Source organism: Saccostrea cucullata, unplaced genomic scaffold, assembly GCF_032062105.1.
Source record: "Saccostrea cucullata isolate Sc308-1 unplaced genomic scaffold, CSIRO_AGI_Scuc_v1 ctg9157, whole genome shotgun sequence".
Classification (NCBI taxonomy): domain Eukaryota; kingdom Metazoa; phylum Mollusca; class Bivalvia; order Ostreida; family Ostreidae; genus Saccostrea; species Saccostrea cuccullata.
The window spans coordinates 61,543-87,121 of NW_026938872.1; the positions used below are offsets into that span (position 1 = coordinate 61,543).

At 32.7% G+C, this 25,579-nt stretch overlaps 1 long non-coding RNA gene across 1 annotated transcript in view; it reads left to right on the forward strand.

Moving 5' to 3' along the window:
• The window catches only part of LOC134251632 (uncharacterized), a 51,940-nt gene extending 26,683 nt beyond the window's left edge, over positions 1 to 25,257 (forward strand). The window contains exons 4-6 of the long non-coding RNA XR_009988786.1: positions 14,813 to 14,884; positions 23,039 to 23,110; positions 25,210 to 25,257. This is a non-coding gene — a long non-coding RNA (uncharacterized LOC134251632). The remainder of the gene's footprint in view (positions 1 to 14,812; positions 14,885 to 23,038; positions 23,111 to 25,209) is intronic.
• Positions 25,258 to 25,579: the final 322 nt, after the last annotated feature.

Here is a 25,579-nt window from a genome sequence, read left to right on the forward strand (position 1 = left end):
CATTTATTACTTAAAAGTGAGGGATTAATAAAAATACTCATAAAAAGATTGAAAAAAAAATCTATCCAGAAAGATTAACGTCTGCTGAAATCTTATGAATATTGAATGTTTCTTTTTATTTTGTAACGTAGGCCGATTTGTTAAAGTAATGATGCAAATATTTATTATTTTATTCAAAAACAAAAATATGTTTGACATAAACCTTAAAAATACCTAAAACAAACATATGATTTTGGGGAAAAAAATCCTTAGAAAGGTTACTACGTATGAGTACAAATTATATTGCCACTTGTAGCCTTAAATCATAGTTCTTCTAAAATGCATTCGTGATAATGAATCTAACAAACACTTTATTGTTACCAGCTTTAAGACGGGACCCGTATTTACAAGAATTGAATGTGGCTCAGGCTCAAGTATTGGACAAAAAAGAATCCCTTAAATTTGTGTGCATAGATGCAGGCTTTCGTATTCTGTATACGATGATTGTGTTTATTACACGTAGAATACACAACGTATTTCTGGGATTTGATTACCTGAAGCAACTGGAATTAAAGAAATCTTGTTGACGCAAGGTGCATATTTAATGGGATTTTCTTTTGGTGTCCATTTTCCGGCTCATCTGTAACTCATAAAAATGTGTGACTTTCAAAGCACATGTTGCTAGTTTTGCAATTCGGTCTCCCGATGTCATATCTATTAATTGTATACGGTTATTACTTTAAAATTTAGGATATTTATAAATTTGATTCATGAAATATAATTTTTGCTTTTGGTAGTAACGAAAGATTTTTTTTTCAAAATAAAAAAGCTTATGTCAACTACATTTTAGTTGTTATCACGAGCTCTAATATGACCAATGTTTTCATTTATATATAGCTTTTTATTATAAGGGGTGGGTATCAAAAGCGTAATTTCAGCGGACGGACGAATACACCGACGGAAGGGAGAACACCCCATCACTACATATGCCCCTGCTTTTCAAGCGGGTGGTATAAAATCAAGAGACTTGAAAACACATTTCTTCACCCTAGAGGCATAATTTACAAACACTCGGAATTAAAACAATTCCCACAATTCAGTATATATGCCCATGTCTTATAGGATGTAATTTTGGAGCGAATTAAATTGATAGTATGATTAAAGGATATATTTATTTAAAATGTAATGTACTACAGAATTTACTGTACTATAATGTGTAGTCTATAGATATAGCGAAAATAAATCTTTCTTCTTATATGTTTTCCATAAATACGATCAATAACCCCCCCCCCCCCCCCCACCCGCGGTTTCCCCCAGGAATCGGATACGTAACCAGTTCTGTATTTCCAGGATATTTTAAAGAATAGTTTTTAAAAAAAGTTAAGGTCTGTTTTAGAACAAAAATTTCATTCTCAAAGCATGCATCTAAATACGTAAAAAAATAATAGTAGTTCAAAATGTACACGTGTCGGCGTAGGTATTTGATATTGGCAGAGAATATATTTCAAATTCAAGTGATAATGCCTAATGTATTCTATTTATCTATTATTCAGATTTTAGAATATATCTTGTTTGAAATACCTACTCTTCGTTTTCCATGCGACAAAACCTTCACACCTGCACAGTATCGAACGATTTTGATTAACAGGACAAGCAAGTGGACTTCGTGTGAACTTGAAGCGGGAAAATAAAAACGTGTCTGACTGTCAAACAAATACATATGATTTGTTGCTTTAAAAAAAAGGTTACTTTCACTGCCTGATATATTAAAAAAAAAATCAGAATTTTTGTTTGATATAAATAATAACAAAACGTGAAGCCTGAAAAGGGCGGATAAAACGGAATCTCTCTCTGTCTCTCTCTCTCTCTCTCTCTCTCTCTCTCTCATTTGTCTGTTTAATAAAAACTATAACAGCATATTACCTAAATATCAAGTTCTGAAAATAATATGAATATGATAACAAATAATATGAAAATGTTTCTTTGTATTATCTTATATTATACATGTAGAAGTCGGCTCAATGAATCATCATGAAAAATACAAATGATACATAATATGTTCTTGTATTAAGAATAAAAATAATAGAGTATAAATGCAATAGGTTCACTGGCCTTTGTAATTATTTTTTTAATACTCAACACGAAATCGCCTTGACACGGAAATATATGAATGGATGTTACAACCGCTTTAATTCATTCTATAAGTCAGAAGTTTTATCTGATTTATTATAAAATAAAAATAAATATTTTTCTTATTTTCCTATTAAAAAAAAAGGTTTATACTTCAGCGCTCGGCAACAATTGCAATTACCTTTTTAGGCCGAAATTTTCTATGAAGTTATTTGAACTAAAACAGACGATACCACCACTTTTGACTTTAAATATTTTGGAACACAAAAAATATTAATATTATCCTCATTGGCGATCATTGTCCTTTCATTATAAAGAAGAAATTTTCAGAACTCGACCGCTGAAAATCAATGTAAATATTCAAATGTCGGAACGAGGCGAAGGAACGAGGCGAACTTTCAAGAACAAACATCTTTAAGGTCATTGCACGTCACAACACAGCAATACGGCGGCCCGTTCGAGTAATGAATGTAGATTTACTCGGAATATTCGTTTAAACTGTAAATATATAATTATTAAACGTGATCAAATCTACAGAGAAGCCCTAAGGGCTTCACAGGATTTGATCACGTGACAAACCAAGTTCATTTCCTAAAGAACTTTTTTTAACATTGTTGTTGATTTCTTAAATGTATAATGTGATGCTTTGATCATTACAGCAAATAATTGCAGGTTTCATAAAAAAGGTAAATGCTCGGTAAATGAATCCAAACAATATATTTTAGCCAGTGTTTTACACAGTAAATGCATGCACTCATAATTTTCTTTTACAAATAAAAACGTGTTTGACTGTCACTTATTGTCACCTAGATGTGATCCGTATCTTCCAATCAAATTACTGCTATCATAATAATATATATGTAGTGTGCTGATATGGTGGCTTCTGTTTGTGACGATTTTCCTTAGAAATATGTTTATAATAAAACATGATTTTGCTCAAAATGATTTCATAATACACAAGCAAATAATTAAATAAGAAAATAAAATGAAAAATGTCAAAATTTATCAACCCAATAGAAATGTAAAGCTTAATTATAATGGATAATAATAATTTCAGTCATCATAATGACTGATATGATCATGGTTGAATTTTCACTTTATTTGTGTGAAAGTTACTTTCATAATAAAGAAAAATACTATTCTCTATAACTTGACTGAACACTTTCCAGGTATCTGGGAGGGAATCAAATCACCACTTTCGAAGATAATGCCTTTGACGGTTTCTTAAGTTTACAGACACTTTAAGTAAACCAAAAGTAACTAGTGCTAATTGTAACGGGGACCGTTACACTCAGATGTTCCCCAAACGCTCCCAACTCTCTTTTTGTGCCATATTACCTATAAGCTTCATTAAATAAGACAAACTCTATGTATTTGAGACTTCAACAACGTTTATCCGGAAGTGTACGAAGTTCATTCAAATTTTAGCATTGCACGCATGCGCATGCGAATGCCTGTGCGTAATGACCATATCATTTTGTCTACACAATCCATATATTTTAATATACTAAAAATTAAAGTATTTAATCCAAAAGTAATAAAAAATACGCTCATTTTATGAATTTTTTATTTTTATTCATTTCACGTGCACGCACGTGCATACATGAGCACGGTGACCATACCTTCTTGTAGAAGTCCATTACATCTATCTATGTTCTAAATCCCACCCCGTATGGTTGAAAAGCAAGGGCGTTTTAGCTGTTAAAAGTTTCAGCCAATCAGATTGCAGCGCACGTACACGCACGTGTATGCATGTGCATGGTGACCATACCTTTCTTGTAGTAGTCATTTTATCTATCTATATTCCAAATCCCATCCTGTTTGGTTGAAAACCAAGGGAGTTATAGCTCTTTAAAGTTTCAGCCAATCAGATTGCAGGGCACGTACACGCATGTATATCCATGTGGACGATGTCCATACCTTTTTGTAGTAGTTCAATATATCTATCTATGTTTCAAATCCCATCCTCTTTGGTTGAAAACCAAATGAGTTATAGCTATTTAAAGTTTAAGCCAATCAGATTGCAGCGCACGTGCATGCACGTGTTTTCATGATAATTGCTATATATCATATTGTAGGATATTCTAATCTATGGCTATGTTTAAAATTTCAAATCATTTTGTCAAAAAACAAGAAAGATATTGAGACTTTAGTTTCAGCCAATCAGAGCGAAGTGCACGTGCATGCGCGTGAGATCTTGCTATTTTGACCATGTTATATTGTCTATGCTACTAATATATCCTTATATTATGAATTCTAAAGCATTTCATCAAAAATTTAAAAAGTTACATCTATATCAATTAAATCGGTCATTTATCATGTTGCACGTGCGCGCTCCTGCAAGCAAGTGCGCGCAAAATGACCTTCGTTCCGCAAATCTACATTGCATGTCTACTGACCCTATAAACATTTCACCTTAGTCTGATGTGTAGTTTGCAAGATCACTCGCGGAAAAAATTTTCCCAGGAAGAAAAATAACTAGAAAGTCTGCTATTGCAAGCAATAGCATATGTCGCCCCGTACTGGACAAGACTTTCATTTTTATCATCACTAAAACAATGGTCCATTAGCTAAGCTTGGACAACCATCGAGTCGTATCAGTCCTTTCCGTTAGAAACGGAAGACCTTAAATGGGTTCATCCCACTAATTATTTTTAGAATCGGTAGGAGAAGAAAGTAGTGCAGGAAAAAATTACAAGTTCCTAAATTTACAGACTTGCATAAAAGAAATTGAGCAGATGTACTGAACTGAGCCTAATACTTGTTAATTGGCAGTATCTTTCCTACCAAAAAAGCTTGGCAAATGTAATTTATTAAGAAGATCAGCCGAATTATATTGTGTATTATAACGCCAGTGAGAACTGTGAAATTTCCCTACTTTCACTTTCATTTTTAGAGGTTCTGCCGGAAAACGTATCTGCCACCTTCAATTCGAGCATTTCTGCATTGCACAGGGCTGATGTTTCTTATGAGATGATAAATCATGTGTAAACTTTTTCAGTTTAGCGGAATCATGAACATTTTTGGCGAGATGAATGTTTTGTTTACAGTAGTGATCAAGGCTTTGCGCACCTGTAGGAGCGGATCCAAGGATTTATGAATGAATAAAAACTATGGAAATAACGTACAAATTTTCTAATTTATACTTGCACTATCTAATGAAATGAATAATATACAAGTAATAGATATACAAGAAAAACGCGAAATGCTAATAAATGCAGCTGACAATCGGTATTTTTTTTATATAGATAAAATAAAATAATTATAAAATCTAGAGACAAGACAGAAGAAGAATGAATGTTGGCAAACTATCAAATCACATCAGGAGAACTGAATTTTATGAATGAAACTTTTAAAACGTTACTTGTAAGTTGTATATGTTATATCTGTGTATTCTACCTGGCAGTGCGCTTCAAAAGGAAGGGGGGGGGGGTCGTCTTGAACATAGTACCTTACGTTTGAACGGTAAGGGCTAGGGCTTTCGTATTTCAAATATGTAATCCTTGTGAAAAGAACTTTTATTGGACACGAAGAACTTTGACCCTTTGACCTAGACCTTGGAGAACACATGTGTACATCTTAACCTTTTTTCTGCTTCGTTTCTATGACAACTGTGAGCGACTCATTACAATTATTTTAAAAGTAGAAATCACTTTGACACATTGCAAGGACATAACATTGAAAGTTTCAAAACGATTGCTTGAGTAGTAATTGAGAAAATCGAAATTAAAAAAATTTAACATTCCTCTGGTTTCCATGGCAATAATCGATTATTTGAAAATTTTAAATGCAAATCGCTCAACTACAGATACTAATCATTAAAATAAAAAAAAAAGTTTCATGACGAACGTTTAAGGGACCAGAGAGAACACTTGCGGACAAAATTCGTCGCTTCTTACAGGTTTCCATGGCAACGGTAGACATATTGGAACTGAACGACCTCACTGCATAACTACAACCAGAGATCGTCCATTGAGGAAAGTTTCAGGAAGATTGTCCCAGCCATCTCCGAGAAACAGCCTGGATAAAAAAAACATGCGTACAATATCAATATGTCGTCCCCGACTTCGTTCGGGGTGACATAATAAGAACTAGAGCAAAGCTCGTTGCAAAGCAACGAGTAGGTCTTCCGTCCTGTTTTACCGGAAGTAGCTTTCATTTTTAACAAAAATGAGAAATAAGGCCTAAAATGGTTCGACTCCTCTAAAGCTATGTTAACAATGGAAAAATAAGCTATTTTTGGCTACTTCCGGTTTGACCGGAAGTGATGACGACGGGTGGAAAATTAATTTTTTTGCTCTCAGAGACATATGCTACCCAAAAACTGGTCAAGAACGACAAAAATATGAGTTTTCCCACTACTTCCGGTTTGGCCGGAAGTGACGTCGACGGACGTGTGTTGCCGACTCCGATAGATTCCACTTGACATTTTAAACAACTTTGCTTCTTTGATGTATTACAAATTCGCAATACTTTTTGAGATATAAAGAAAAAACTTTCGGCCCCTCTTGGCCCTTAACTTAAGGAGCCAGCCCTTTTTTCGAGATACCATTCGAAAGATCTTGGAATTCTACACTTCTTTTGTTCTACATGTTTTAACAAAATATTTCCAAGTAAAAAGTTATCGTAGAAAAGGTGTCAAACTTTTAGAAATTCGCAATAGAACTATTTTCGGGCCATAACGAGCTTCCGTACATAGCAATATTGGTGAATATGAAATACGTTCCGCACAACTACATTTATTGCTCTATTATCACTGAAAATCTCAAGTTTCTATCTAAAGCCGTTTTCGAGAAAACTCGCGGACAAACTAACCTTATGAAATTCACTAAAATGCGAAAATCGCGGAACCGGAAGAGACGTCATCAAATAAAAGAAATGTATGTCTAGATTTTTTTCATGTTCCATCAGCCCTGAAAGTTTCATGAAAATCCATCGAGCCATTTCCGAGAACTCGCGTGCACAAAATCGGTAAGAAAAAAAAGAAAAAAACTGTGGAAAAGAAACCTACGAATAACAGAAAGGTCTTCCGTTTGAAACGGAAGACCTTAATAATAATAATAAGAAACAGAGTAAAAACAATATGTTCCCCAACTTCGTTTGGGGAACATAATAATTGTATATATCAGTAATATGTTAAAATAAATATATGCGTCTCTCCTTATTCCACAGTATATTTAATGACACAACACATAAGCAGTGTGACAAAATATGCATGCGTCTAGGTTTATCTATCCCTTTATAATAAAAACAAATAAAAATTTATCTCTTCAGTACAGGACGTTGTCTTGGGTATCTTTCCGGGTACGTGTCTCAGGGATGAGACCTATGCCAAGTCACTAGACAACTGTACCCTTGATCTGATAAAGAGTACAGCCAGGTATTAGAAAAACACTGCGCTCTATATGTGCAGTAAGAATTCAAATGTTAAACAATCTAGTAAAAGACATTACAACACTAAACAGTTGTATGAACGATAAACGTCTTTTTTATTACAATCACCGAGAACCTTCGTCTTAGTCATTCAAACTCAGCATGAAAATATTATAATTACCTCAGCTGCACTGTTATATATATTCACTAGGAATACTCAGACTATTCTCGGCTCCCGTCATAGCCCGAATGATAGAACTCCTTAATTTCGAGCCTGGAGTCCGATCGTAACAATTTCTACACTTATTTGCATCGTTGAAAAAAAAACTCAAATAATTAAAAGATTTTTTTTTAAAGGTTTAATAAGAAGAATCTTAGACCTGGAGCAAAAGAAAATCGCCCAAAATTCGATGCAATTCTTTATCGGCCAGTTTAGCACTGGACATCGGCAATAAACGCACTTGTCTGCTTAATATTTCGTCATTATGCATATTCAAGCCATGGAGATTTAAAAAAAAAGAATTTAAAGTTAGCAAAAATTGGGATAAAATCAACGCACTTTGATTTTTTTAACGTGTATTAAGACTATACATTAACATTTTTTAGTACGAAGACAAAGCACTTTGAAAAAAAAATGTATAAAACAAGAATTCTGGACATAGTTTTTATAACTACTGCTCATGTATGCTATATCGCTTTTGCTTTTTTCTGTTTAATATTCCGTCAAGATGAATAACAAGCATTCAAAATGTATCGACAATGATTCCTCAGAAAAAAGGTATTTACAGGGTAAATAAACATGCATCAAATAAACGAGTAAATCATTGTTTCATAAAAATTCACAATAATGGAATATGATAGATTGAGAGAGAGAATTTTCATGGTATTGAAAAATCACAATTGCTCCCATATTCCTAAGAAAAATCCAATGCTTTGATATCGACACCTTGATCTACCAGAACGTATTACTGACTGGATAAAATAAAAAAAAAATAAAATGTGCTATTAAACAATACGATGAAATAAAGCATATATATACGTATATTAGCGAGAGAAAAAGGTTCTGTAACAAAATAAACTTTGAACTTATAGACAAATCTAAGAATTTACTCAGACCACTTTAACTTCAAAAATGCTTACGTCGCGGGTTCGAATCCAACTGTGGGACGTGGAGACCGGTCCTTCGGATGAGACCGTATAAACCGAGGCCCCGTGTCGCAGTAGGTGCTGGCGCGAAAAAGATCCCTTGCTGCTCAAAGGCCCTGAGTGCCGAGCATAGGACAAAATTTGTAGCCCTCCACTGGCAAGTGGTGGTGTCTCCATATGAGTGAAAAATTCTCGAGAGGGACGTTAAACAACATATAATCAATCAATCAATCAAAAATGCAATATCGTATAAGCTTTGCAATTAAATTACATTTTAAATGTCATATTCAAAGCAACAAATGATTAAAATGACTGTACTATTTGGTAGATATTGATACCTTAATAGCGCTTGATCATTAAAGGGGGAGGAAATAAGCACCTCCTTCAAATTTACGTGGTCTAAGAACCCCTGTCAATCATATAAAATTCAACCTGGGATTGGATACTTTGATTTGATTGACAACTAGTTACCTGCAGTTGTGTATATCTTGTGTACCATGTCTGGAGATCGTACCCACCATCGAATTAACATTCAGGCTTTTGATGCCTACCGCATATATGTCAACGTGATAAAGAAGCAATTAATGCGTTTTATTTAATTCTTAAGAACATGCCATAACTATAAACAATCTTTCAAATAATTAAATAAATGATAATAAAAATCCTGCCTAAACATAAATATTTATTAACTATAGTTAACTATAGTATTTTTTGATCATTTTGTAGTCAATTAAAATATTCAGGTTTTTTCATGAACAACAAACTATTCTTGAATATTCTTGAACTTAGTTTTCATGAATAAAATCCATTAAATCATGAGTATATAATTTTAACTTCATGGGATCTTCATGAACAATTCATGAGCAGATTCAAGAATATAATCAAGAACATTTCTTAAAAGTTCAAGAATTATTCTTGATCATTTCGCAAGGGTTGTTTGAAATACTCACACTTCGTTTTCCATGTGACGAAAACTTCACACCTGCATTTTGTCGAACGATGTTGATTGACAGCACAAGCAGGTAGACTTCGTGTGAACTTGAAGCGGAAAAATAAAAAAAAGTATGACTGTCGAACAAATACATATGATTTGTTGATTTAAGAAAGGGTTACTTTCATTGTCTGATTTTTATTTAGAAAAAAATTCAGAATTTTTGTTTGACATAGAAACAAACATTCAGTGAAGCCTGAAAAGGGGGGGGGGGTGACTAAGACGGAATCTCTCTCTCTCTCTCTCTCTCTCTCTCTCTCTCTCTCTCTCTCTCTCTCTCTCTCTCTCTCTCTCTCTCTCTCTCTCTCTCTCTCTCTCTCTCTTATCTGTTAAATAAAAACTATAACAGCATATTACCTAAATAACAAGTTCTGAAAATTGAACTGATAACAAATAATATGAATATGTTTCTTTGTATTATCTTATATTATACATGTAGAAGTCTGCTCAATGAATCATCATAAAAGATAGAAATGACACATAATATATTATTGCATTAAAAAAATCAAAATAAAAGCGTATAAATGCAATAGGTCCACTGACCTTTGTAATTAGTTTTTTTATTACTTCACACACAATCGCCTTGACACAGAAATATATGAATGGATGTAACAACCGTTTAATTCATTCTATAAGTCAGAAGTTTTATCTGATTTGCTATAAAATAAAAATAAATATTTTTATTTTCCTATTAAAATAAAACAACTTTTATACTTCAGCGATTGGCAACAATTGCAATTAGCTTTTAGCCCGAAACTCTGAAGTTATGTAAACTGAAACAGGCGATACCACCACTTTTGACATCATTGTATATATTCAACTGTCGGAGCGAGTACGTAGAAAAAAGAAATTATGTATTTTGAATACTAGTAATTTTTTGTAATCGGTAGAAATAAAATTCTGTTTCTTGTGATTTTCAGCGTTGAGTACAAAATGATGCCTCAATTATTCTAAATGGAATCAATCTGAAAAAAGATACCTGTATTGGCTTGAAATTCACTTTATAACTATGTTTAAATTTTAATGATCAATTTCATTTTTATTGAAAAAATAAAATGTCTGTAAAAAGTTACTTGTATACTATTTATCATGAATGAAACAAAAACACTTTTGTTTATTTCTCAAATCTGTTTTAGGGGGTTAAATTCCAACGAGATAACCAATATTCAGACCAATGCCTTCAACGGTTTGTCAAATTTACAGACACTGTAAGTATATATATAAGCACGTCATAACATATATAGCAATACGACGGCCCGTAAATATTTCTGTGATAACACGTTTTCATAAATAAGACAAGCAAAGTCCCATATCACCTGCACAATTTTGTATAAGGATGCTTTCTGGGACAATAATGTCTTCTGTGTTGCATTTTAAGTATCTGAGATGGACAGTTGTATCTTTTTTATATTCCTTTAACAAAACGTTGTCGCCTAATGCACACCTCATCTTTTCGTCTGCCATAAGACGTCATACTTTTACTTCCTTTAATTAAGGAGAGTTCCACCAAGGGAGATAATTTTACTAATAATTTAAGTCAACTTTATTCTAGTTTTAAATTAGCAAAATGACATTTGCAAGCAAATTCTTTTTAACTTTCAATTGATTGTGAAGAATTCTTGCTATTGAACTGATATTTATAATGTTTTAAGCATTTCTTGGGTTTTTACAGCATTCTAAATATTGTGGTGTTTTTAACACATTGATTTAATCTAATTTTAGACCCCAGTCTTACAGAATCAGTGTACATAAATGAAATAAAATTACATATTTCTAGTTAGAGCATTTCCTGAAGATTTATTTAATATTTCCAATTTTTATTTTTAAAGTGCATCGTTACTGCATTTTCTTTTCGATTAATCTCTGGGTGTTTTCTAAATATTTTGATACAACTGTGCTAAAAATAGAATATTGGGCCATAATAGGGGTCCCCACAGGCACCAGACAATTTTGATACTGGAATTTATTAGAGGACACATGATGCTAATCAGAAACTATAAAATCAGTCAAAATAATCACAATGCCTTTCATAATAAAATTTGGATTTTGCATGGTTTTCTCGTAGACACGCACTTAAATATTAAGGATGAAGAAAGATATAATTTGTGAAAGTACAAAAATGTGTTATTTCAACGAGTCCAGGAACGCGTTCCAATAATTTTCAAATAAAATAATTAATTTTATTTAAGTGTGAATTTCCATTGCAAGTCATGATATTACACAGAAATTTTGAGAAAATATTAAGTTCAAATCTGTGTCTAGGCACCAGTCCTTTAAAGAACTTATGATGATGAACTATCCTGTTAAAAGAATACCCTTCATGTATAAAAACAAAAGCCTGGATAGAGTTTTAAAGTTTACAGACTTATCCTTCAAATCGTCGTTAGAATTCAAATATTTACTGTAGACGTACATTTTCCGCGTGGGATTAATTGACGCTATGAACAAGGTGCCAAATTTCCGCGAAAATTTGTCACATTGTACAAAAGGTGCAACTTAAAATGAAAGTACATTAACATAATGAGGGTATAAAGGTAATACATAATTAAAGCGTATGTATACTACGAGTACATGTGTATTTTCCATGTTTATCTATCCTTAATACACTGTAGGTGCAAACTACGTCAAAAATGAAAAAAAGTTTTTTAAGAATTAACAGAATAGACATTTCTTTCACTTAAATGATTATTTTTTGTTGCCTATAAAAATACATGCATTACATTTGAACCTTCCCCACGATTTCAGTTAAGGGCACTTGTGACACGACTATTGTTATCAAACGGATCCAATTACATAGACGCTATGACCCGTATTTTTAATGCAGTTTTCAGATTCCTTTGTGTTTTGACTTGTAATTGATTGAATTAATCAACACCTGGTTAAGCAGCTGTTTAAATGGATGTGAACCAAAAACTTGGCTACTAATAAGGTTTGAAATATTTAATATTCGGTTAAAAAATTACGACACGCCAACGCGTATTTGAATGAATCAGTACACCAAGATCAGTTATTTCTGAAAAATCAGTCACGCTTTAGAGTACAAGACCAGGCGATCTATTTTAACGAGGCAGAGTCTAATTACATTGTATTTCTGCCCTAGGTATTTTGATAAGTTTTTGTTAATTAATTTTTTCTGTTATATTTATTGTTTAAGGATTAAAATCGAATGTTTACCACCCCAATTTCCTAGTGGGCCATCTTAAATGTTGTCAAACTTTACTATTGAACCCTATGGGAATTTGTTGTAAAATCGCCAAATTATTACATTTTATCAATATTTTTTGTACTTCTGCCCTAGGGATTTCTTTTTCATTCAAGTAAATGAAAGTAAATGTAAAAAGCCACCAAACTGTGAAATTTCAAAAAAGTTCACCATCTCCATTGGTCTTGGTAGTAATTACTAAGTTTAATTTTTCGGAGCCAAATACCTCTAAAATTGCCATATTACGATATAAATACATATCTTTGCTGATGAATTATCGGTGCATACATTTTTTTCGGTATAAATAGCAATTTTTAGATTGCTAGTATGTTTCGTGGGAAGTTTTGTTATCAGTTTTTAGTATAATATCCATTGACGTCTTGAACATACGAGCGAGTCATGCATCATTCTTCAGCCTCATGCATTGCTTACAGAATCCGAAAATGGTGACGTTGTTAGAGCCATATCAACGTTATTTTTCCAATAATTATCGTAAAATTACATTTTCAGATCAGTAGGAGTTATAAATAATGTTAATTTTGTATTAAAATTAAATTAATGACTGCATGAAATTAAAAAGCTGCACAAAGTGATGCGCACTCGAATTAGACTCGGCCTCGTAAAATAGTGTTGCTTTCATTTTTTTTTATGAGAGAACCTCCGATTTCCCCTATCCTTGAACAAGGGTTTCTGTTTGAACCGGACTGGAGCACACTGATCTGCCACCCCACAACAACACAAATAGGTTTCAGTGTGATAATGTTTATGACCTGCATTTTTCAAGGGAGTGTAACACTCGGAAAAAATGTTCTTCATATATTTGATTAAATTGTCGTTTATAGCGAGGTCCGCTCTGCATATGTATGTTGTTCTGAGTCATTTGATCATGGTACTAAGGAAGATCATCTTTGAAAACACAAATATGCACAGGTTATAGGTGCATTGAGCAAAACAATAGTAATTTTTCTCTCATATTTTTCAATATATAGGGGACTACATTTTTTTGACATGTCAAGAATCCGCGTAATTTTTACCCGCGGATTAAACTGATATAATTGCGATCGCGCCTTATGACCCCGTGGAAAAAAGTCATGAACGTCTACAGTATATGTTTCCAGATCGTTTCAGACATTATATATATGATATATGATTTTTGTTCAGAAACTTTTTTTTTTAAATTTCATCCTACGAATTCGAATGTGTTTGATTGTCATCATTGTTGTCTGTTGTATTTGGAAATGTGTGTAGTTTTAGCAAATCGATTACACCCGGTCACACATAAACAAAAACAAAGCCATGTTAACAAACACAGGATTACCCTGTTTGTTCAAATAATTGACATTTGTAAGGAAAATCAAAATTGCAAGCAAAAAAAAGGTAATGGGTATAAGTTTATGCCCCTCTATAATTAGCTGTCCATTGCCATTTAAAACAAAAGACAATGCAGATTAGCAATACATGTTTCATTATATATGGTTAAATTTTCATGGCAATGACTTTTTTATGCTTGGACCGATCGCCATCGTCTCACGCCACGGTCTGGAGTCTGCAAATAAGTCTCTCCTACTCGTGGCTGCTTGATCACAAATAGTGTCGTAATCTTGATTATTTACGCCTCTCCATTGTGACATCATATTCAGTCAATGACAATATTTGTTTCCATCAACAGTATTAAGAAATATTTCGTATACTGCGATTGGATATTGAAATCCGCGACAAAGTTTATCATCCGACTATGTTTTCCTCCCATTGGTTTTTTATTTTAATGAGCTACGAAATATTCTCTTCTCATTAAACCCCGGCCAGAGTAGGAGTAGACTAGAGTGGAGAGGACACTTTGGCCGTGGTTTGAGACTATGACCGATCTCCACACTTAATGGTTCATTCATCGTAATCTTTTTTAAAGATTGAAATGAAAATAAAGACCTCTAAAGGGTAAAATTGATTGTAAAACGACTGATTGCCCTGGAATTTGTGTTCTTTTTTTGTAGAGGTCTTTCTTACAACAGAATCACCACAGTTCAGGACAATGTTTTTGCCGGCTTACACAATTTAAGTTATCTGTAAGTAAAATCCACATGTGACGTCATTCTTTTGTTTGAGCGCTCTATTACTTCTAAGAGATGGAGTGTTGCAAATTACATTGAAAACGGAATTTGTTATGGTTCTATTTTCCTTTCTGTGCCTCTTCACGGATATATTATTATTTCGTATAATGCATAACAACCATACTTTTAATATCACTTTCTCATTTCAAATTTCTATAAATAATATCATAAAATTCTGAACAGGGCATAAAACATTGGTCCCTGAAAATTTAAAGGATGGGATCAGGTACATAGGAAATGTAAGCATCCTACATTTATCTTGCCCGTTCACAGCCACCATGAGCTCTAATCATTGATCAAGTGGGCATTCAGTATTAAACAGACGCCTATTGGTATGAAACAAATTGACCAAATGATAGAATATATTGTGGAGAAGTGAATAGAGCGACCATATAATTTATCTCATGTTGACTTTAAACAAGATTGCTGAAATCTCTGTAACATTAACTTATCTGCTATTAAGCTGTCTTGGCTTCAAGGGGAGATAAGCACCGCTTTCAAATTTACCTGATCTGTAAACCTCTGTCAATAAGCCGAAGTTAAGGCTGGGATTTGATTCTCTGATTTCATATTTAGTTTTCTGTGGTTGTGTAAATTTTGTGTACCTTTTCTGGAGATCGTACTGACCAACGAATTTACATTCAAGTTTGTGATTCTTATGGTATATATGCCGACGTGATAAAGAAGCAACTAGAATCTTTCATTTCTTCTTCATAAGAATATGCTATGTATATGCATGTATAATCATTCTTACAAATAATTTAATAAATGATAAGAAATATCATGTTAAAATATTTCAATTGTAGTTCAAAACGGCGGATTTCTTTTTACGATTCAATCGATAACTTTTGTTTGTCAAAACATAATTTTTACGTAAATTTATGCTACCAAATATACCGATCTGCGTTTGAAGCATTATGTAATTAAATATAATGATATTTTTTTACTTATTTATGACAACATTGTATTATTTTTCAAATGAAATTATACAAGACAGCTTAGTGTCGATAAAATGATTTCATTATTTCATATATTTTGATATGTCTTTCAAACAGTATTCAATCTCAAAAGTCCATTAAACAATGCAATTTTGTGGCAGATCAAACACTGACCTCTAAAACATCAGAGGTGGGATAATTTGTCTAAGAAACTTTGAAGAAATTATAAAGATGGGCTTTCCTGTTAATAGCATACCATTTATGTATAAAAATAAAAAGCCTGGCCAGAGTTTTAAAGATTACAGACTTATCCTTTAAAATCGTCGTTAGAATTCAAATATTTACTGTAGACGTACATTTTCCGCGTGGGATAAATTGACACTATGAATGAGGTCACAAAATTTCCGCCAAAAATTGTCACAGCGTTTATAAAGTGCATCTAAGAATGAAAATGCATTAAATTGATGAGGGTTTAAAGGTACTACATAATTAACGCGTATGTATTCTACGAGTACATGTATATTTTCCATGTTTATCTATCCTAAATACACTGTAGATGCAAACTACGTCAAAAATGCAAAAGTGTTTTAAGAATTCACAGAATAGACACTTCTTTCTCTAAAATGATTACTTTTTGTTGCCTATAAAAATGCTTGCATTAAATTTGACCCCCCCCCCCCCCAACATCGATTTCAGTTAACATCACATGTCACACGACTATTGATTTCAAGCGGATCCAATTACATAGACGCTAAAACGCGTGTTTTACAGCAGTTTTCAAATTCCATTGTGTTCTTACTTCTTAACTGATTTAACAGCTGTTTAAATGGATGTGGACCAAAAACTTGGCTACTAAATAAATTTTGAAATATTTAATATTTGGTTTAAAAATTACGACACGCCCAAGCGTATTTAAATAAATCAGTACACTAAAATCAGTTACTGTATTTCCGAAAAATCAGTCACGCTTCAGAGCACAAGACCAGTCGGTCTATTTTAAAAGATGTCGCTTTTTTCTTATGAAAGACTCCCGATTTCCCCAATCATTGAAGAAAGGTTTTTGCTTAAATCGGACTGGAGCACACTGACCCGCCACCCCACAACAACACAAATAGGCTTCAGTGTTGATAATGTCTACGGCCTGCATTTTTCCAGTGAGTGTAACACTCAGAAAAAAAATGTTCTTCATATACCGTATAAGTAGAATTTTAGGGAGGATTTAATTTTGGCATTTTTAGTGAGGAAGCTGACATCGATAAAATTGAATATCGCTAAAAATCAATTGCGTATTATATGTAATAGATACTGTAGTAAGCAGTTTACAATCCCTAAAATTACTTCTCGCCAAAAATAAAATATCAGTTCTTAGGTAGAAATCTCTAAATTTGCGTCTCGCTAAAATTTCCACTTATACGGTATTTGATTAAATCGTCGTTTCTAGCGAGATCCGAGCTGGTGGGAACCTTCTGCATACGTACATGTATGCTGTTCTGAGTCATTTGATCATGGTACTCAGGAAGTTCATCTTTGAAAACACAAATATGCACAGGTTATAGGTGCATTGAGCAAAACAAAAATAATTTTTCTCTCATATTTTTCAATATAGGGGACTATTTTTTTTTGACATGTCAAGAATCTGCGTTATTTTTCACCCGCGGATTAAACTGATATTACGATCGCGCCTTATGACCAAGTGGAAAAAAGTCATGTACGTCTACAGTATATGTTTCCAGATTGTATCAGACAAATACATTATATATATGATATATGGTTTGTGTTCAAAAACTTTTTTTTTTCTAAAATTCTCATCCTACGAATGCGTTTGATTGTCATCATTGTTGTTTGTTGTATTTGGTAATGTGTGTAGTTTTAGCAAATCATTTACACCGGTCAAAGATAAACAATAAAAAGGTTCAAAGCCATATTAACTAACACATGATTACCTTGTTCATTCAAATCATTAACATTTTTTAGGAAAAATCAAAATTGCAAGCCAAAAAAAGATAATAGGAATAAGTTTATGCCCCTCTATAATTAGTTGTCCATTGATAATCAAGAAAAAATGCAGATAAGCAATTTTGTTTCAGTATACATGTATATGGTTAAATTTTCATGGCAATGACTTTTTCATGCTTTGACCGATCGCCATCGCCTAAAGTCTCGGTCCGGAATCCGCATATAACTCTCTCCTACTCGATGCTGCTTGATCACAAACAGTTTCGTAATCTTGATTATTTACGCCTCTCTATTGTGACATCATATTCAGTCAATGACAATATTTGTTTCCATAGCAATTGACATCAACAAGAAATATTTCGTATACTGCGATTGGATATTGAAAGGTCGCGACAAAGTTCACCATCCGACTATGTTTTTCTCCCATTAGTCAATATTTTAATGAGATACGAAATATTCTCTTCTCATTCAACCCCGGCCAGAGTAGGAGTAGACTAGAGTGGGAGAGGATCGTACATTTTGGGCGTGGTTTGAGACTATGACCGATCTCCACACCTAATGGTTTCATTCATCGTAATCTTTTTTAAAGATTAAGATGAGATAAAAAGATTTCTAAACGGTAAAATTGATTGTAAAACGACTGAATACCCTGGAATTTCTGTTTTTCTTTTTGTAGAGGTCTTTCTTACAACAGAATCACCACAGTTCAGGACAATGCTTTTGCTGGCTTACACAATTTAAGTGAACTGTAAGTATAACTAGTACTTATTATAACAGGAACTGTTACAGATGTTCTCCAAACTTTTTCCCAATTACTAATTGAAAACAAGAATGTATGTTTGTATATTTGCTGAATTCTGATGTTTTTTTTTCTGCGGAACCTTTTAAGTTCATTTATTTTCTTGCATCCATACTTTTGACATCACTTTCTCATTTAATATTTCTATAAATAATATACTGACACGCAAAAGAAATGCAACAAGCAGAAATCTACAAATGTTTGATTTTTTTATCTTATGATTTTCAAAAATGAATCGAGATCTGAGCGAAGGAATATTCTTTGCCATTTTTCAATTCCCGTTTTTCAGATGATTAGGTCGAATTTTCTCTAACTTAGAGCAGTTAAGCCACCCTTGGACTTCCGGTACAAGGACTGTCCATAATGAATATGATCCGTAAGACCCTGTTGAGGCGTAATGTTGTGAATTTTTGCATCATCAACTCTCCATTACATTATATTGAAATTGTCCAGCTAGAGCAATGAAAATGCGTATTTAAACCACTTTCATGAAGCCTTAGCATCGTTACGGGAAACAAGGAGAGTTTATTTTTTGAATTATTGCTGTATTACTTATGATGAACAGTTAAAACCCTTAAAACTCCATCATATTACCAAATGTTTTGTTAAACATGCAATTTTTGATTTCTGTTAAGCAGACTCAAACTTGACTTCCGGATATGGTATGAAAATCGTTCAACCGTTTAATAACCCATGTTTACTAAATTGAAGATATCCAGAATTTTAAGTACAACATTTTTACTTTACATAATTATTTCTTCCTAAAGTAGAAAGTTGCGTTTCTTTTGCTTGTCAGTATAATATAATTTTGAGAACAGGGCGTAAAGCAAGGGTCCCTGAAAATTTAAATGGTGGGATCAGGTGCCTTGAAAGTGTAAGCATGCTATTTTGACCGTCCACAGCCACCATGAGCTTTAATCATTGATCAAGTGGTTATTCAGTATTTAAACAGAAGCCTAGCAATTGGTATGAAACAAATTGACCAAATGATAGAATATATTGTGGAGAAGGTGAATAGAGCGACTATATAATTTATCTCATGTTGACTTTAAACAAAATTACTGACCAATGAATTTATTCAAGTTTGTGATTCTAATCGTATATATGCCAACGTGATAAAGAAGCAACCAGTATCTTTCATTTCTTCTTCATAAGAATATGCTATGTATATAATCATTCCTACAAATAATTTAATAAATGATTAGAAAAATCATGCTAATATATTTCAACTGTAGTTCAAAACGGCGGATTTCTTTTTACAGTTCAATCGATAATTATTGTTTTTCAAAACATTTTTTCGTAAATTGATGCTACCAAATACACCTATCTGCGTTTGAAGCAATATGAAATAAATATAATTATATTTCTTAACTTAGTTATGACAACATTGTATTATTTTTCAAATGAAATTATACAAGACAACTTAGTGTCGATAAAAGAATTTCATTATTTGATATATTTTTTTATATGTCTATCAAACAGTATTTAAGCACAAATCTCCATTAAACAATGCAAATTTGTGGCAGAGTAAACATGGACCTCTAAAACATCAGATGTGGGATAAGATGCCATGGAGGAGTGAGCATCCTCCGCCGACTGGTCACATCCGCCGTGTGCTCCCTGTCATGATCGGGATATAACGGAAACATACGTCGCGATGATTCAGTGTGTAAATAGTGGTCTAACAATTAGTTTGAAAAATTCCAGTAAGGATTTGAATAAAGATATTTGCTGAGAAGGTCATTGTATCGACAATAAAACTAACGAAATGAAGACTTTAAACGAGACCTCTAATATTCTTGTTCACCAACTTGTTTGTCAATAAGTTACCTCGTTGTAGGAATTGTTCATTAATAGATCTTGCTCTAGTGTATCGAATAAACTGAACGATATAATCCCTTTATTCAGGTGATGAAGGTACAATGTATATAAGTGCATATGTAAGGAAGTTGACGATTGAAAAGTAAAAGTCATTATATTTATCAGAAAGCTTGGGTTTTAAATTACAATTAACTTTCTTCTCTAGTAAAATATTCAAATATGAAACAGATGTGTTAGACTCTGTTGTATGTTAAATTCAAGCTCACTAGGGTAATCTAACAACCAAGCTTAATGATAAACCTGATGAATTTAACTTTCCAATATCCCTTACTAATGCAGCAATATACCTTCATCACCTGCATACGGGGTTTATATATTTCAGTCGATTTGATACGCAAGAGCATGGTCTACGTAAGGAGAATTTCTAAAACAAGTGGAAAATTATGGACAAACAAGTTAATGAAACAAGAATATCAGCTGTCGATTTAAGTCCAACAATATTTTTAAAAAGGTATGGTTGAAAGATATATGATTTCATAAGAAATAGAAAACATATGAAAACTAAAAAAATAATAAGAATTTTCAGTATCGGTATTATTGAGGCTAATACTTACTAACTTATTAATTAAAAGGTTTTATTTTTTGTGAAAATAAGCACATCTTGAACAAACGACATTTTTGCTTACAAAGGAGTGTTCGATATTGAACGCTCGTATTCGGAATGTTTCGGGCAACTCACATCAGCATTCAATAAAACACACCAAGATATTGAACGCTAAAATTCTCTAGACTTTTAGTAGTTTTTTTATAATAGACTATTTATCAGCTTTATTACAAGTATATGTTTGTAAACATTTCCCGAGTACCATGAGATCTGGTGTCGAGCGAAGCGAAGGGCCAAATCGAATGGCGAGGGAAAAGTTTAACAGCATACTAAGTACATGCTTCACACGAGAAATTAAACCCCTTGTGTTTCGGTCTATTTAATTAAACATCTTTGTGTGTTTCTTATTATCAAATTAAGATAAGGATAGTTTAACCCTGATATTTGCCATTTTGTACAGGCCCAGATGTGATAATTATCCCCTCGGGGTAATATCTACCTGTCAGGTGACGTCCACAGTGAGTAGTTTTCAAACACAATACAGGTTAATTTCTATAGATTCAAAAATCTCTGTTTGAAGATAGTCATGTCATTTTGATGGATTTATGTCAGGATTTAAGTCAGGAGCATTTTATTTTTTGGAGATTATTAAATATTTGTGTTTGGTGGTAAAATTGATAATTTTCTCCGGAAAGCAAAGAATTCCACAGAAATTGAAAAGCAGAAAAAAAGAGAGGTTTACAGTTGGATATGTGCACTACTTGAGCAATACAGGACGGTTTTAATGAATTTGAACTTCTTAAAACAATCATATTTAGACTTTTTGCTGTTTCCCAATCAGTCCATATCTGTTTAATTGTAATAAAAGAATAATCAAATAGTAAGTAAAATTTTACTGCTCTCTCTTCTCAAAGCGATAATTCTGATTAAAGTACCAATGTCAATGGTATATGCTAAATATTCAATTAATTACTAGACATTTCTTAATTTCCTCTTTTAATTTTGATTTTTTAAAATCATTTTTTTTTTCATGTTTTAATTTTGGCTAATGTTGAATAATTCAGGAAGAAAAGGGGAAGAGAAAGGGATTTTTCATCGTATACAAATTTATGTAACTATGTAGATTTTTTTTTGACTATGTAGCACATCAAGGTCTATTATTCATTGTCTGACGACCTTGTTCTGTGTCCATAATTGTGACCTATCATTGGTAATGATTTGCTCAGTAATTTTGCACACAATGGCAGAGTCATCCAACCATGAAGCTTTGGCTAGGGGTGTACCAAGTGATTTGGTAAACGCAAAAATCCTTTGTTCGAGGTGTGAAACATGTACTTAATACATTTATCACATATTTTCCCCTTTATCCCGTTGATATAGCTCATGTGATTTCGTTTTCGTATCAATACTATGTATTCCTACGCCGCGTGACGTAATGTAATTAAACAAATGCATGTGTATGATGGAGAGAATGACTTAATTTGTCAAATTTCACTTGATGTATTCTAACAAGATTTCATTCATGAATTAAAAAAGATAAGCGCTGAAATATTTTCTTTCTTTTATATTTGTACGAACTATTTCATACAGCGTAATTTTATTTATTACGTTATTTGGTCCGAGGTAACCGAAAAGGAACTTTGAATTAGAAATAACGACAAAATACACATTTATAGTGAACAAAAATATGTGATAAAAAGAATCTAACATGGTTTGTGATTTGATATGATTTTTATCCAACTCGCTGTGTTTTCTATCCCCTCGCCAAGGCTCTAGGATAGAAAACATACAACTCGTTGGATAAAAATCATATCAAACCACAAACCATGGGAGATCCTATATTTATTCTTTGCGTAATCTCATCAATTATTTATCAAAATGATAATGTGTATTCTATTAACATTCCGTGTGTAAAGTGAGGAATGCGTATACCTATGATATCCAATTGAATCTTGATGTATATTATTTTCAATTTTCAAACTTGATTTTAGATTTCTGCACCGAAACCAGATATCCGCAATACCAAACAATGTCTTTAAAGAATTGCCAAATTTAGAGACACTGTAAGTATAGTGATTGAGCTCAAAATAAAAACAATGAAATTTTTTGGAGGAGTAGTAAGCACCTGTAGACCGGTCTCACCCATCTTTAGATTTATTATTGATCAGGTATCACCTGTAGACCGGTCACACCCATCGTTAGATTTATCATTGATCAAGTATCACCTGTAGACCGGTCACACCCATCGTTAGATTTATCTTTGATCAGGTATCACCTGTAGACCGGTCATACCCATCGTTAGATTTATCATTGATCAGGTATCACCTGTAGACAGGTCACACCCATCGTTAGATTTATCTTTGATCAGGTATCACCTGTAGACCGATCACACCCATCGTTAGATTTATCATTGATCAGGTATCACCTGTAGACCGGTTCCACCCATCGTTAGATTTATCATTGATCAGGCATCACCTGTAGACCGGTCACAATCATCGTTAGCTAAAAGGGTCTTAATAACAACCCTAAAATCTACAAAATGCCGACTTCAAACAAGCTTGATGAAATCGCTGTAACATCAACTTACTTGTTCACTACAATATCTCGATTTAAAAATTGATCATACTCAGAGCATGCTCTTGAATATCAAATAAGTTAAGAGAGGTAAACACCATGTGCCTAATATTTGAAGATTCATTTTCCGATCCCATCTGTTTGATTTCAAAATGTTCTGTCAAAAACTGTAAAACCTGTAAGGTTTTGATAACAATTTTTCGATTACTAGTAATCTTACAACTTCTATACCAAAACTGAACTGGAAATCTAATGTCGTCTACGAAATAGAATGAACCCTTTGTGGGTCCATTTGTGTTGGGGAAACCAGGTGTTCACTTTTAGGAAAAAAAATATCGATACATAAATTTCAAATTAACAACATGGAACAGCAGATTCAATTCAAGCATTTTAATTAACCTGATAATTCTATTTTGTCAATTAATGTTAAAAAAGATGCACCATGAAATACATAGAGTTAAGGTATACCTTTACTCAGCGGATTAAAAATTCCACTGATAAGAACGAAAAACCACATATTGTACATTGTACACCTATAATTCTCGTGTTAAATTTCAATTTCAAATAACTAGGTCAATGACATACTTTTCATGCTAGGGGCCCATGAGAATTTCGCGGGATATATCTCAATTTTTCACATTATGACCAATATTTTCTTCACTCACACAAATTTAACAAGTAACAAAGCTTTTTAGATAATGAAATATTAAAGTAATTGAACGACGTTGCTTCATTTAAAGAAACAATTAGAGTTTTGACCATAAATTTGATAATTATTACAGTCCGAATTTCCTCTGTCATATTTATATTTTTCCCCATTTATAATCGAATATTTAAAAAATCTGACTGATAAAAACTCAAAATCATTTATAGCATCAGGATACTTTTGTTGCCCTAATTCTCATGGTATTAACATCATATGGGGTCAATGATCAAATAATTGAGATATGCTGTCTGGAATGGTTTTTGTTCATATTTTTGAATTTCTTTATTTCATAGCATTCAATTATTTGCAATAATTATTAGCTTTAACGATATAATATTTGTAAAATGATGTTCAAAAACACATGTAACCATAACATTGTGATTAATATTGCAAGAAATAATTGATTTTGACAAAAAGGAAAAATTTAAAAAAATAGTCGGAATTTCCTCTGCATTGCCATACATTGATTTTTATTCCGGTATATTTTCTTCAAATAATAAAATATTTAATTTTTTAATTGATATTGGGTCAAAACTGTGTAATTTTATCCATTTAGAACATTTTTTGATTAAACATATTATACTTTATAAAATTTCCTTTCTGTTTTCTGAAACGTGAGTAAACGTCATCTTAACAAAGAGTATTCAAGCTCAAAAGACCATTTAAAAAATCAGACCAGGAACAAAGAACACGCGGAATTCTTAAACATAGGAGGTGGTATCAAGTGCCATGGGGGAATGGCCATCCCCTGCAGCCAGGTCAAAATCGCTCTGTGCTACTTTTTATACCAAACATCATGATAATCATTTACTTTTGTTGTAATGTTACTATTAATGTCTACCTTCAGGTATCTTTATTAAGCCAACAATATTCTTTTGGTAGATCTCTTTTCGAAAACAAAATCACATTAATACAGAACGATTCTTTTAATGGCCTTATACAATTTAAGCAAGTTGTAAGAATTAATATGCTTACTCAGTATGTTGCTGTGTACGTATACTTATTTGATGTAAAATTTAAGTGTACATGTTGTCTTTAATCAATAATTAGTATGATATTTTTTGTGTACTTGTTTTAATACACTGTAAGTATGTCCGAATATCTCAGATACTAGGAAGAACTAACATACTTCTTGCTAAAGATATTTATTTTTTGCTTAAGAGATTCATTTATTCACGTTTTGTATCTTGTTGTGGCGTCAAGGATATTAATATATTAAGTACATGCAAAAGACCAAGCAAGCGTTTAATAC